General features: G+C 36.9%; 1 long non-coding RNA gene across 1 annotated transcript; it reads right to left on the bottom strand.

Moving 5' to 3' along the window:
* Nucleotides 1-8,878: 8,878 nt before the first annotated feature.
* LOC127434481 (uncharacterized) lies at nucleotides 8,879-14,583 on the bottom strand. Its single transcript, XR_007896051.1, has 3 exons — nucleotides 14,410-14,583; nucleotides 12,033-12,150; nucleotides 8,879-11,797 (listed from the first exon to the last, which is right to left on the bottom strand). It is a non-coding gene; the product is annotated as an uncharacterized LOC127434481 (long non-coding RNA).
* Between the last annotated feature and the right edge of the window lie 1,919 nt (nucleotides 14,584-16,502).

Genomic DNA, 16,502 nt, shown 5'->3' with positions numbered 1-16,502 from the left:
GTCCAGCTCAGGGAGGAAGTGGGTAGACAGCATGACTCATGCACTGACTTGCAGAGATGAGCCTGAGAAATAGAGAGAAATAGTGATAGATTCAGATAGAGAGAGAGGAAAAGGTCAGGATGGAGGCAATGAGAGAGAGTGGGCTGCCATTAGAGTTCATTCGGAAGTTAAGAGTCACATCGACTCTCTCCAGTAGAGTGGACCAGAACATGAAAATCACACTCAGCTGGGTGTAGGTGCATCTGTCTGTCTGTCTGTCTGCCTGTCTTTTTGGAATAACACAGTCATAAATAACATTTTCATAATCCTGCCTTGTTCTTTATTTATTTGAGTACTGCATAACATAAAAGTGTCATATAACATAATGATTAAATCACAGATAAACGGGACGAGAGCAGACAGATATCTCACAGGGTCAGGCGGAGGACAGACGTTTGGAATAACACCTCTGAGTCCAGTGAAGGTCATGCCGACAGACAGCCGGATATCACAGTCAGTTGCTTATCGCAGGACCTTGAGAATACCAGGGAAAAATACCAGTTTCTCTTTCTCTTTCACCTTCAAAGCAGGCCTCAAAGAATACTTGATATTCTCATACTGGTATTTGCAGATGGCGGAGCTCTTCACAAATGAAGTCAGTGTGTAGAAAAGGTTGTGTCTTGGGACTCAATAGATTAATAAATCTGGGGACAAGTGTCTGGATGCCCCTGTTTTGCATGTGAATGACACACCAGTGTGCATTATTAGCTTTGGTCGGAGGAGCAAAGCAGCAGAGAGGGGGACAGTGGAGAGACCATTCAAGAGCAATCATATTTGCATTAAAAATGTATCAATGAACAATCATGTTACAGGAGGTCTGCTGAAAATCCTATTCTGTAGGAACATGTGGTGTACAGTTGAGTCCAAAAGTCTTCTGTCACTCAAGGAAGTGCTACTTTGCTTTCATTTCTAATTTAATTTAATGTATTTTTTTTTATGATTAAATAATCAGCATAACAATGAGTGAAAAGTGTTTAAAATATCTATCTATCTATCTATCTATCTATCTATCTATCTATCTATCTGTCTGTCTATCTATCTATCTGTCTGTCTGTCTGTCTGTCTGTCTGTCTGTCTATCTATCTATTTTTGCTTCAAGCAGTTTCTAGAACAGAAAATGAAATAACATTAATTTAGCTCATCACAACTGAAATGTTTTTCAGTGTTATTCAAATGAATTCAATACAAGTTAAGCTCAACTGACTGCATTTGTGGCATAATGTTTATTACCACAGAAATTAATTTCACCTTGTCACTCCTTTTCTTAAAAAAATAAAATAAAATAAAATAAAAAGCAAAAATCTGAGCTGCAGTGTGGCACTTATGATGGAAATGAATGGAGATGATCTGTAAACATTACAGTCCTCACTGTTTCAAAACTATAGCCATGAGACGTAAACAGTATGCATGTTAACATGATTTTAGTGTGAAAAAATTGCTTATTAGTCTTTTCTGTGTCTTTGTTGCCATGACAACATAATGCAGCAAACCCTGAAATCCTGGTAACAACAATTTCAACAACTTTACAGCTCAAATGTGTTTTAACAGAAGAATGTATATAAGGGCTTTTATCAGATTATTGCATTACATTTCTGCCTTTGCCCCCCATTCACTTCCATTGCAAGTGCCTCATTGCAACCTCAATGTTTTTTTTTTTTTTGTTTTTTTTTTAAGAAAGGTTGGGACGAGTCAGAATAATTTTTTTGTGGTAATCAACAATTTGCCACAAATGCTGTAGATTGAGCTTAACTTGCACTCAAAACATTATTTTTCACTATTGTTCGATTTACTTAATCTTCCCTTGTTCATATTTCTGAAAAAAATACATGTAACCAAGTGAACTTTTCAACCGAGTTGTTTCAATGAATAAGAGAGTACTAAAATCCATTTGTGTTGGGACAACACACTGAAACTGAAACGTTTGGTTAACTGAAACTGAGCAGGGTATTTTTTGTTCCCAGCGTGCTTTGCATTGGACTCGATAGAGAGTAAATGATCAAATTAAGTGTTATAAAAACTATTATGTGTTTTTGTGCAAGATGCATATGAAAGGGGATACAACTTAATGTTTAATGTTTTGTTAAGATTCAAAAGAGTTTCTGTTATGTTGTAGTTTTGGGGGTTACCATTATGGTGAAGAGTGGAACTTGAGTTTAGGATGAGGACAGGTAGATGCAACACATTAAGTTGATTACACTCTTCATTAAGTAATTGCTGTGCTAACTATAGCATAATTACTAAACTATAGTCTGTGGTGCTTCCCACCAGCATGTATTTAGCATGCAAACATTCACTCTTACTGGCTAGTACAAAATAAATGAATAAAATAAATTTATTTGAGTTACATTAACTTGTCTACTTTTGTTGGGTTTACCCAATTCAACTAGTTTTTTCTACACAAAGTGTTTGTGTTGAGATTACATAGTAATTTTAAGTTTAGACTGAATCAAGTTCAGCCAAAGAGCTATTTTGTTTATTTATTTATTTATTTGAGTGTGTATTGAACCCGAAATTGTCCTTTAATTCTGAACAGAACAGTAACAATTAAATAACAAAAACAAACTATACAACCAACCTGAATAACAATGGAATGACACATCCACTCCCTCGGCTGAGCCAATGTACAGTACAACCAGTAGAACTGCAGACTAGCACTGAAAACACTGAAAGACAGAGACCGCAGGAACCTGGTTATTGAACATAAGCTGCGCACTGTGAATTTGTACTAAGGCAAGCAGACAGTAGATGTTTTCCTGTGCTCTGCTTGAACCAGAAATGAAAAAGTGACTTTTTTCCCCTCTTTGCTTTTCACAGTGACGCTTTCCGTGTAGATTGAACACACTGTGTTTATGGGAGGAGGAGACCTGAGAGCTTCACTCTGAAAGGGCCTCTCTGGGGGGTAGCCTGCATTTAAGAGATCTGATTAATCACAGTTTCTCTCTCTCTCTCTCTCTCTCTCTCTCTCTCTCTCTCTCTGTCTCATAGCTCAGAGGTAACAGGAGTCCTGGCCCTCTTTATGTGTGCGTCCATGGAGAGACAGAGTTTACAGAGTGGTGTGTGAGCTGGGGAGATGAATGAACGCCACGGTGAGATAATCAATTATCACTTTCTCCACCCCTGGAAAAGGCCGTACACACACCCTCACTCAAAAGTGCTCACCCACGCCCACAACTGTGTAATTTTTCATGTAAAGTTTGACTTGTGGGATATCTTTTTATTAGGGCTGTCGATTGAACGCATTAACTTAGTGTGATTAATGATATGAAAAATAATGCTTAAAAATGTATTCACTTAAACATGCCCCCAATCCATAAGTAAATTTCATAATAAAGAATGTTCCTACCATCGGAACAATTCAAACTTGATTTACCACCTTGAAGTTTTTGCGAATTTGTGGCAGTAGGGGGTAGTCAGCACTCCAGCTCTACAGGGAACACACCTCATCAAACCAACAAGCAGGCAGTGCAGCTTTCCACAGATGACACACTCTTGCATTCAAAGACTGAGTTCAAAATGGCATACTACTCATACTACTCTTACTTCTTCTGCCATATAGTATGAGTAGTATGGTAGTATGCAAATCCAAACTCAGCCAAAGACAACTGGACCGAGCACAACAGAAGGTCCGTCAAGGCACGTTTTTCAAAGTTTCAAACTACATTTAATTGAACAGAGCATCCTAAAAACACAGCGCTTATGACTAGAGATGCTGAAAACTAGTGAGACACAATGCAACCAAAGTGAAACGCTTCCATCTGACACGAGTACATAGACCAACAGTAAAAAATAGTGCAGATGGAATTAGGCCAACAATATTATAAACCTTAAAGCCATTTTTTTAATCAGCTAAATGCTTTACTTTTCTGCTACCACAATATATGTATATGATGTAATATAAAAATATGAATTATCTACATTATAATATTTATTATATATTATAGCCTATTTATAATTATTTAAATTGTTATGTAGGCCAACTAAATTATCATTATTTGGGGCTCTTAGTAAACACTTATATGCGATTAATTGTGACTAATTAGATTAATTAATCTGCACATCATGTAATTTGATTATATGTTTTAATTGATTGATTAACTGCCCTACTTTGTATCTAATAGGGGAGATCAGGGCTAGTTGTCACACAGTTGTGATTTTGTATGTTAGTTTCAAATACCTAGTTCAGTCTTGAGTAAGAATTGTTTTTTAAATTGTCCAAACTAAAACTGCAATATCATCATATTTTGCCATAGCTCTTATTGGGAAAAAAGTAAACACAATAAAACCCCACTGATAGACATTCAGGCAAGAGTCAATTTGAACCCATATGGGTTCTGAAAACAAGGGTTTGTTCATTAAAGTCAGATTGGGGCAGGTTGTCACACATATTTTGAATGTTATACATTTTTACAATTCATTATTTACAATATTTGTTGGCCATAACAATGTTTGATATCTTTGTAAATTAGCTAACACATTTTTACTGTTTCATGAATAGGTTTTGTGTTTTACAATTGGTTTACCGTTTAAATTTAGCTGAAAAGCTTATAGGGCTGTTTAATGGCATGTTCACTTGTGACAACATGCCCCACTTTGGGCATATTTTGTCACAAAGGGCCAACCTGTATGGCATCTTCCTTCAATTAGGACGAAATGTTCAATAGCATTTTTTTGTAGCCAGTACATGAAGGTATGTGCCTACAGAAATTCACTTAAAAAATGAAATAAAAATACTCTAAGAAATATAGTAGCGGGGTATAGAGTAAAGGGTACTAGTAAAACTAACCCAGTCTCCCATAAAAAGTTTGATTTAGAGATTATTTTGTGTCTACTATTTAATTTCCAGCTGTTACTGAGAGCCCTTAACCGTGTTTTCTAGTATAGTCGCAGCTCTTGAAACCATTGGAGACATTCCAGACCGAAAGGGTTTTTACAGAACACTCTTGGAGGAATATAACTTGCTAAAGTTTGTGAGGAGAAAAGCAATAGAGGGGAGGAGATGGAGAGAGATAGAGAGCAATTGCACCAGAATGGGATGAGTGGTGTCCGCTGAGAATTTGGAAGTGGAGGATCTCTCTCGCGTGTTCAATCTGTGCCAGCTCCAATGCTGTTGAAATAAATTGCTTTTTAAATAGATTGCTAAGCTTCTATCAGTGAGCCACTGATGTGGGTACATTTCATAGGCTGCTATTTAAACCAACCTAAACCCCATCCACAGAGTAACCTTATTAAAGAAACCAGTGAGTTGGACTTCACTACCTCAGTGTGCATCACCTCCTGCCTGTAATTAATCTCTGAAATGATACACAAGATAACCGCCTCACACATATGGATGAATAAATAGCAGGGTTGTAATTAATAGAACAAGACTTAGTGGGTTGTTTCAGCTCTCTGAATTAAGAGGAAGAGGAAACAGACCCTTTGCCAGGCAAAACAGGCCTGATATTGGGAGGTTTTGGTACTGTGAAGTTTCCAGAGACTTTGAGGTCATAAGGTTGTCAATTTGAGAGGTTGTGAGGTTTTGAAATTGTGAAGTTGCAAGGTTTTAAGGTAGCAAGGATGTGGCATTACAGGGTTATGATGTTATGAGCTTGGTTGCAAGGTTGTGGGATAGCGAGGTTGTGTAGTAATAAGATAGTAGGGTTTTGAGGTATCGAAGATTTTAGAGCAATGCACCCTCATGCTAAGAGTCACACTAGCGACTCTTTGCCTGCACTACCAAAACGTCACCCTTGGTCGCCCCTTGTACATGGGGGCAATGGTTTGTTCCTGGCAGGCAGCAGATTCTCTTACCCTGCCCCCACCCTAATCCTAATCATTTGGAGCCTGTAAAACAGAGTAGCCTGCCAGGAACAATGTATGGCACCTTACTCCACTCGACCCCTTGGTCTGTATGTTAAGTGTCACACTGTTGCCATTTCCAACTTGTTAAAGAGTATTCCATAATTTTACGCAAGTCAAAATTTTAAGATTAAAATGAATGAGAATTCTGTCATGATTTGCTCATGTTTTTTTTTTTTTTTTGTGCCATAGGACACGAAAGGGGTATTTAGAAAGTCCGAGCTGTGGCTCAAAAACTGAGAAAAGTTCCATAAAATTAATTGTAAAAGTATTATATTTCTATTAATTCAATTAATGCACTATGTTCCAAGTCTTTTAAAGCCATAGGTGAGCAAGACCCAAATCATTGGAATGCAGAATGAGTTGTACTTGGAATACTTTTATTGTGCTTTTTGTCATTTTCTTTAAATAAATTATTGTGTCTATACTTTTATTGGTCTTTTACGTGTTTTATACTGTTGAGAAGAGGTTAGGTTTGGGGTTAGGGGTTGGGTTAGGATGTCAAAATTAACTAATACTTTAATGTAACTGAACTAATATCTTTACTGTATAAGAATAATATAACATATTGCAATTAACCCTGTCAGACCTTGCGTTCATTCCTAAGGACATCAATTTTCTCTGCTGTTTTCTAAGATTTTTGTCATTTGGTGCCACCCAAATCACAAAGAATTATTAGAATAGATGCTATTACTGTACGTCAAACCATGAGTGTCATTTCACACATTATTTCAAAGAAAGATTTTTTTGTTCAAAAAGTAACAAAGCATGGTGGCATTTGACACATGGCATAATTCAGAACCAATGTAACATAACTGGGGTTTGAAATGATAAAACAGACACGGTATTAATTATAATCGTTACACGATAATACTGACAGTGATGTTTTGGTGGCACAGGCACTAAAGTAACACTACAGTAACTGCACTGTGTAGAGAGGTTGTAAGTTAGCAAGAATGCTAAGTAGAGAGGTTGTGGGGTTGCAAGGGTCTGAGGTAGTGAAGTTCTAAGATTGAAAATTTGTGAGGTAAGGCAGTGAGGCTGCAAGCGTGCGATGTTGTAAGGCAGTGAGGTTACAAATCTGCAATGTTGTAAGTTTGCACAATTGAGTGAGGTTGTAAGGTAGTGACGTTGTAAAGTTGAAGGAACACTGAGGTAGTGAGGTAGTTGCTTCCACTTTCCTGGCTCCACAGCTGAAGGAAATGCATGCAAACGCAGCACATTTTCAGTTGATTAATGCCACTGATCTTATTTGTGGAAAAGCACATTATGGTCCTGAAGGAAGCCAAGGGGATTGATAGAGCATCATTACATCATGCGCTAGGAAATGGAGAAAATCCCGTAAAAGAACTTACTTAAAGATGCTGAGGTCATAAAAATATAACTCATTCATTAGCCAAAGATGAATTATCAATTGAAGAACTATATAATAATACTGCATACTCAAGTATAAACTGTAGCTAAGAATTGTAAATTTTTGCTTGTAAAGCTGGTAGGAGAAGTAGTAGTGTATGGAAGAACTGTATCTTAAATGCCTAATGTCTGGCCATTTGTAAATGTCTAGTAGTCATACATTATTGAAATAACTAATAATTACCTTAATGAACAATGGTCACCATTTTAAATTGAGTCTTTTATCCCTAAAACAGGGCTGAATAGATGTATAATCCATTCCTACAGTGTTGTTAAGCTTACAAATATGGGCTTCCCATGATGGTGCATTTCTGGACAGACCAAGAAAATGGACAAGTATGCCTCAATTGCAGTGAATATCTCATATACCCCAGAATTAATTAAAGCTCCATTTGGTTTAGGAGAGAAGTATAATCCCGAGGAAAATTTGGGCTGTAATTTAGGACCTGTTGCGGCTGAGTGAGTCCAACTGTGAGACTGAATAGCACAAAGTGTGACATAAAAAGGAACATTAATCCTACAGCTGAACAATCAGAATGGAGACTGTTATGGCCAGACAGAAAAAATAATACATGTTTCTGTCATTTATTATCAGAAAAGGCATCCCCCTTTTTTTTTCTTTTTTTTTTTTTTTACTTAAAGCTTCATGGTGCTGAATAAATTAAAAGCAATTAAAGTAATAAGCCATGAGCTAACACAATAGAATGCAGTGTTTCAGTGGTGTCAACAGACCGAAATAAAAAATTCATTTTAAATTTAGTCTCGCATTGGTAGCTTATATAAACAAACTCAACATCAAGACAAATGGTTTTTAAAGCACAAGTTAAGAATCAGTATACAGTGAGGTCCAAAAGTCTGAAAATAACATTGAAAATCTGGGATTTATTTATTTATTTTTATTTATTTAAACCTATGAATAAACAATAAATAATACCTGGAATTTTTTGTTATGATTTTTTAGAATTGTAAAACAAAGAATGATGTTATGATGTAAAGTGAAGAGGAATATTTAAGATTTTGTACTATTTCTAGGTCACTAATCAAATGTTAACATGTTATATTATATATATATATGTCAGATTTCCTGGCGTCCAAAGATGCTCCATGGATAACATGGAACATCAGGTTTTGCACAAACTTGTGTCCAATGCCACTTTCGAGTGCATGCTGTCATTAACGTAAAAGGGGGACATAAACACTAAAAATAAGTCTGAAATTCATGTATATTTGATTTCAACTTTTCACTCAAATTGTTATGCATATAATATTATTGTAGACATTTTTTGTATTGAATTAGAAAAATGCAAATAGAAGCATTTTCACTAGTGTTCTCAGATTTTTGGAGTCCACTCTATGTTAAATATAACCTAAAAAATAAAGTTCCCAAATCCCAGTTCCATTATGATTTATTGGCCTTTTGTTTTCTTGCTTGCATTTATTTTGTTTGTTGTTTGTTTTCATTTGCTTTGTGTTTTTTTTTTTTTTTTTTTTTTTTTTTTGGCATATTTGTTCGTTCTCTCTATTTAAAAACAATTCTTCAACTATAAAGAATAAAATATACAACTGCATCATAATTTTACTTGAATCAAGCTTTATTAATCAGATGAAGAGGAGCAACATTAAGCAAATGTGCACATAAAGATAATTTCAATAAAGTGCAAATTAGGATGAGCCTGAATAATTTCATAACATCATAAACTGCAGGCAGATGGACGTTAATCTTTGTGAGGGGTTTACACTGGAATCAGTCAAAGATATTTACTCAGCATCAATAAACATTATATAATAGAGATAATTCTGTCAATATGCTTCCCGTCATTAGAACTCTAACAGCAATTGTGCTGTACAATGTGCGGTGTAGAATATTTTATAAAAAAAAAAATAAAAATACAATAAAAATAAAAAATGATTGCAAAATATAAAAAAGGAAATTAGAAAAAAAAAAAAAGATTATTAAACAAAAAAAGTCTTCTCATATCTATGAAAATAGTCTAACATAAAGGGTGATAATACAGATCATTGTTAATGAGCAGCATGTGACCTTGTAATAGTCACAGCTAAGGCACTGTTTAGCATGAATAAAAAAAAATATACTAAGAATAAAATAAATATTACATCATCTGATGATACATGCTAACAATAAAAAGTTCCTTCTTAAATAAAACATAGAAATTCTCTAACAGACTAAAAACGGATATAATCTCATCTGATTTTCAGTTGTGTGTGTCCCCTAGTGGTAAAGATATTTTATTATTCCTTCTCTACTCCCTTTATCAACACCTCCTTCTCTCTATTCATTTAAACACATAGCCGAAAGAACGATAATTACAGAGTGATCAACGAACGAGCCGCCTGATTGTTGCTTTAGTCTGTGTGAAATGCTAATATGTCATTTAAATGTGCTAAATGATAATGGAGAACAAATTAAAATGTTTGCAGATTTACAAATCAATACATCAACAGTCGGTCCAAATGCAATCTCTTTTGTTTTTATGCAATTTCTAAAATAAAATAAAAACTAAGCAAAATAAAAAATGTCATGTATATTTATAAGATCTGATACATCTGATCGCATGCTTTCATAAGTCAAGTAGATCCTATTAGCTTCCTTTAATGGATTTTCATGGACGTTAGAATGCGCCATCATATGCACAGCTGATACATATTCATGACATGGGAAGCTATGCCGGAGTCAACCTAAGCCCATGGTAACTGTTTATCTGCAGTGTGTTCCTTTACAATCCGTCTCCCTACCAGCGCATACATTTAGCTGTCACTGGCGTTGTGGACATTTCATTCCATTTTGTTTTCCCCCCAGCCCTCCTGGAGTTAGGACTTCCATATGGAAACCCTGCACGATAAATGTAATTTCAAAATCCGTTTACATTAAAAAGGTGGAGTGTGTGAGGTCCTGAGAAGAGAATATATGGCACAAACCAAACATATCTGCATCTACAACCCCGCCCGGCACGTTAGAATATACAGTGTCCCTTGCAAAATCTGACACACATTTAAAAACAAAACTCAAATCACAAATGTACAATCTACAAAGAAACACAAAAGCACAGCAAAACACTATACAAATAAAACCCATTCTTCATTTTTGGTGGCAGATATACAGTGAAAACATATTTAGTAGTAGCCGGAGAATCAACAACACGACCATCACACACAAACAAGAAATGCAGCTTTGCTGACTCAATCCTGTACATGGGTGTGGGTTTAAATCTTAGCATTTGCAAATGAATGTGTGTATGTGTGTGTGTGTGTGTGTGTGTGTGTGTGTGTGGGTTTACTTAGCTATAGTTAGTAGAGATGTGTCCCCAGAAGTCAGCTAAATCTGACAAAACCTCCATTTGGGGATGAGCTCATTTGGAAAAAACGATAAATAAAGCAAAATAATGCTGTTTTACTATTATGTAAATCCAGTTTTCTTTGAGGGGTAGGTTCAGGGTTAGTCTATAGTAATTATGATTAGCTTTGTCTATGCCATGTCGCCATTTAAATAGCTAAGTAAACATGTATGTGATTGGGGATTTACTCTTTATAGTTTGGTGACAAAATTGTCCCCAGAGGTGAGCTAAATCTCTCAAAACCTCCCTTTGAGGACATTCAGAGTCGTCCTCAATTCAAAAAACAATTAATAATTAAAGCAAATATTGTTGTAAATTCTAATAATGTTGTAATAATTCTAATAATGTTCTAAATTCTATAAATAATCATATTTATTCTTTAGGGGTAGTGTTAGGTTAGTCAATAGTAGTGTTTCCCAACTTATTTATCTTGGGTCCTCCCTTTGGAGGCATTCGGGGACGTCCTCAAATGGAAAAATGATTCATAAATAAAGCAAATAGATGTTGTTTTTTATTATTATTCTAAAAATGCAATTTTCTTTTAGGGGTAGTTTTAGTCTAAAGTAATTATGATAAGCATAATTTAAAACCAAGAGAGGTCTACCGTATATCCCCATTTAGCTATGTTTATTTAGCACTAGTCTGGAGACAAATTTGTCCCAAAATATGAGCTAAATATGACAAAACCTTCTTTTGGTGACATTCGGGTCACCAAATAATACAGTTATATATTACAGATAATACAGTTATCTTTTAAGGGTAGGATTATTAGTTACATAGTTATTATAATTCCCTTTTCTTTTTAAACCCTATAAATCTATAGTTTGACCTCTTTCAGATAGCTTAGTAAACATACATGTGTGTGTTTGTGAGTGTTTGTGTGCAAGCAGGTGGGCCTTCTGGATTCAACGCTCTCTCTAGTCCACTGCAGGCACCGCTGACATGACTCTCCTCGACTACGCGTATTCTTAAGCAATAACAACGAGCGCCGTATTATCCACCCAAGAATACCCGTCACCGAAGAGAGTCGTTTACGGAGAGAAACAACAGAACCGCCGGCATCGTCCGCGGCCATTTGGAAAACGGAAAGGCCTTTCAAAACAATTGATTGAAGATGCTTTGTAGCGCAAGGCAAGGGCCCCTCAACGTCTCGTCTGCAAACAGAAATTAACATAGTGCATTTCTTTCAGTACACGCCTCTGAGGAAATATGTGGTAAGTGTTTTTTTTTTTTGTCGTTTCCTCCCAGCAATCTGTACCCTCACAGGGCCATTCGGGGGGAAAAGTGCATTTAATGAAGGAGCTCGGGACTGAGGGTGGGGGGTTGTTGGGGTGGGGGGTGGAGCTGGAGGGGATCAATCCACCCCCCACCCCAACAGCATACACTCACCTGGGATGCAAGGGGCCCGAGGTTCCGTCCCTTGTCGAGGTGCATCGTTGACGACTCATATCCTGACTTCCATTGCCAGGACGATCTTTATGATGATAGTCCAATGTTTGGGCCTCACCTAAAACACAGTGATTGCAGGGTTAGGGTAGAGTGGAAGGAAGATCTAAATACTCCACTTCATCAAACACTGCACCATCTCATCTGACTAAATGATACAGAAAGGGAAAAAATTAGGCAAACAGTCCATTAGCACCATGAGAAGATTTCTATATGAAGAGATGGACTCTAATGAAGCATGGCGCCCCCCCCCCCCCCCCCATACCACACTTGAGTATGACAGGGTGAGGGAAAAAAGAAAAGAAGAGAAGACAGAAAGGAAGGGGTGGGGCTAAATTGTGTAATTAGTCTATAAGAGCATTTCTGATGAACATGCAACTTGTATATCGAATGCATCCAGTTGCATTGAGAATAATGCATTGCTTGACAGAATATGTACGAATTTGATTATGTTTGAAATGCATGTATTAACACAGCATTTAAAAACAGGTTAGATTACTGTTAGGTCATTTTTGGATATATGGTGCATTTAGAAAGATGCTTTGGTTGTGGTGTCACACAAATTGTAATATATAAAGAAAGTTATTTTTTTAGGTGACAAAGATAAATGCACAACATATACATTTACATATTCAAATGCTATGTCTCCACTAACCCTGTTCATCAATCAACTGATTGATTTTTTTTTCTGTCAATAAAATATATTTTGATACACAACCCTTGGTAATTGAATTTTCATGCATAATTGTATTCTGTTTTATTTCTTATTTCCTATATTTGGTTTATATTAACAATTATAGTCAATAATTTCTGAAATCTTATATTTAGATTTTTCTTTATTTTCAAATACAGTTTTTATTACTAAACACAATGCATGAGACTGACTCACAATTAAATGTAAAAAAAAAAAAAAAAAAAATTAAAAACAATTTTTTTATAAAACATTTTGATAAAAAAAAATAGAAAAAAATCTATTTTATAAAATAATTAATTATAAAAAATATTTTTTTATGGCTACAAATGTTTCAATATTACCAAAGCAAAAAAAAAAACAAAAAAAACAAAAAAAAAAAACATTTTAATATTTTACTCCATTTTATGCAACAATTTATTTAGCTTTAAAATGGTATCACTCATGCAATAAAATAAATCATGTGCATACCTATTAAAAAAAAAAAAAAAAAAAAGAACGTCTTTCTCTATTCTACACTGATCATTCACAAAATGAGAAATATACAGTCTCTAAAACCAGAAATACACATCACGAAACCAGACTGGACAAACCCAGTTGAAAGAGACAGACAGAGAAAATAAAGACGAAAAGAAACTGGGAAGAACAGAGACAGATGGAGGAATAGAGAGGGACAGAATGAGAGCTAGAGAGCTGGATCGCAACAAAAGCCACCGTACAACACACCGGCAGTGTAGCAGCCTGCTGCTCGCTCACCAGACCCCCAGCCTGCTAAACGATGAAGCACACCTCTCACACACACACACACACACACACACACACACATACAACCACCCTGACGCAGGGCACACTCTCCCAGTGCTATAGCCCCAGGGCTCTCACTCTCTCTGTCCATTTCTGAGACCATACGCGCACACACACACACTCAAACTCAAAGACAGCGGCCAGGGACTCGACCTCTGTCCAAACCCCCCCAGAACTCCAGAAGTTAATCACTGGCCTTCATGCATGCATTTAGCTTTTTTGTGGGTTGTTCCTTTGGGTCCACTTAAACACACTCTATCTATCCATATCTTTCGTTTGGCTAAATTATGAATTGTTTTTCATCCTCCACTTTTTATTCTATTCTACCAATTAATTGCATGGTAACAATCAAAAAATCTCTGCAATTTTTTTTCCCTTTACAGTTCAGCAGCGAAGATCTTTGAACATATCTGTATTCTCTACCTCTCTCCACTCCTCCCTTTCTTCTTAAGAGATCTGCGCTAGCCTGTTCCACCCCACACTGAAAAAAAAAAAAAAAACACTTCGAGTAGGACCCTTTACTGATTGCAGTTTAATTGAATGGAGTCCATGAATATGGTAATTTCATATAACACACTTGACACAAGCATGAAGAGCTGTAGACCGGATAACAGCAGAAATGTATGCCTGGAAAAAAGAAATTAACATGCAACGACATGCAATCACATGATCAATAGATTTGACAATAAATCAAACAAGGGTGTAGACCTCAAACAAAAAACAATTACTGAAAGTCTTAAATTGCATTTACTTATGTAAAAGAATATAGCGTAAAATGAAAACAGTTAGAAAATGCAGTGGTGTCCACATGTGGATGCGACTCACCCCATCTTCCTCTGTCGCCCGCCCAGCTCAAACGCCAGCAAGGTGGGATGCCTGATCGTGCTAAACCCAGGACGGCAACGGCACTCCGTTCCTGCCTCACAGCGGCTTCCACAGGGTTAGTTTGCAGGCGAGAGAGATGCAGGCAGCCAGTCCCGTGGTGTGCAGGTGGATGCAGTACACACTCGTAGGGGCGATGCTTGACAATAGGATCAAGCCCACTGCCCACTGCCCACTCCCGAGCCAGTTGTTGCTTGACACAGCAAATGAACTTACAGCACAAGCGAGAGACAGACAGAGAGAGGGAGTGAGAGAGAGGCAGAGGAGGAGAGAGAGTGTGTTTGGCGTTTGAGTGAGTGAGAGAGATGGAGAATGAGGTAGAGAAAGAGGTGGGGGTAGAAGGGTGCTCGGAGTGAGCGAGCGGGCGAGAGAGAGAGAGAGAGAGAGAGAAATCACAGCATAGCAAAACCTATTGCTACATGGGCGACCACTGGATCTCTCCCTCCCTCTCTCCCTCTCTCCCTCTCTCTCCCTCTCTCTCAAACCCCCCTCTCTGGCTCAAAGGAAAGGGGAGAATAATTAGATTTGAGCCACACATGCTTTCCAAACACACTGACTCGTGGAACCCAGGCACCTAATGTTGGATTAATTAAAGGAAAACTGATGTGCTACATGCACTATGAGCTCTTTGCTTTGACTCCCCAAAGGGAGTGTGCGTCCCAGCACCCCCCTTCTTACCATGCCAAAAAACCATACTATGGTTAAATCATACTATGACTCCATGCTCCTCTCTCCCGAGTCCTGACATATGGTAACTGTCACAGCACTGTAGGCAAAAATAAGCAAAAAAACTGTTTATTTAATTGCGTACACATACAGTTGGTTATTAGTTTTGCAGTCTTATTCAGAAATTGATGGATTTGTGCACTGGTTATGATGGTCTTCATCATAAAAGAGTAAAAAAACATACAAATTGTGTCTGAGAGGAAAAATGTTAAAACTTAACATAATAAATGCAATTGATTTCATGCAGATCCTCAAAATGCCAGTAAGCCTGTATAAGTCCCACAATGACAGTGACTTTTGAGGCTGACATTTTTATATTACTAAGGCCCAAAATGATCCTTCTTTTGCCTACTGTGCACTTTGCTTTCTTTAGATCTGAGATTATTCCCAAAAGACTAGAGGGATGAAACCATAAAACAATCATTTTCAACACTGTACAGTCTGGAACAATCTAAAATATTCTGTACAATGACACTCATAAAAAAATTAAAAAATTAAAAAACAGTGTAAACTTTGACTTTGAATAATCAGGAATGTGACAGAACCGTTAATATTGATATTACAGTAAGGAAAATGTTTTATTGTATTCAAGCCGATGATACAGTTGCTGATGTACATGACATTCATTTCCATTCAACCCTTATAAGTGTCCAGGGCAAGCAGGTGAAGACTATGCTGATCTTTTTTATTTAAAGAACTACAACAATCACTGCTGCTCAGACATTCAAGCCCATTCCCTTTGATAAAGATCACATCAATAATATCCATATGATATTCAATATTCAAGGGAAATGGAAAAAGAAAACAGCTATATCTGGTAACTGGCTTTTTACAGAAACAGACAAAGGACTCAGACATGCTGAATTTCACACCAAAGACAGCGATCTACTGCCCCCTGTTGACCGAACAGGAAGGCCCCCGTCGTTCTAGACAGCTGGGCCATATTGTAATGGCACATGCTGCAATTATTGCAGCAATAACAAATAATTCTTTATCAAGCTTTAGTCTTTCAAGGTGGCAAACAACAACACAACATGAAACAATGCAAATCAACGCTCTCCAACTGGAAAACAGGAGAAATGGAAGGTGAGCTGGAAGAAGGGGGAGAAGAAAATATAAGTCTCTCTCTCTCTCTCTCTCTCTCTCTCTCTCTCTTTCTCTCTCCTGCAATCTCTCGTTCTGTCTTTCTCTCTCTCAAGGCGAGGTGAGATTTTCTTACAAAAGCCTGGCTGATTCTGTTTTCACCCCTTCAAGGCCAGCTGAGCTTGGCACAAAGACGTACGTGCAATGAAAAAACCCTTTTACTTTAT

This window comes from Myxocyprinus asiaticus, chromosome 44, assembly GCF_019703515.2.
Source record: "Myxocyprinus asiaticus isolate MX2 ecotype Aquarium Trade chromosome 44, UBuf_Myxa_2, whole genome shotgun sequence".
NCBI lineage: Eukaryota > Metazoa > Chordata > Actinopteri > Cypriniformes > Catostomidae > Myxocyprinus > Myxocyprinus asiaticus.
Note: the sequence above shows the minus strand (reverse complement) of the source record. Positions and strands in the feature narration are given on the sequence as shown.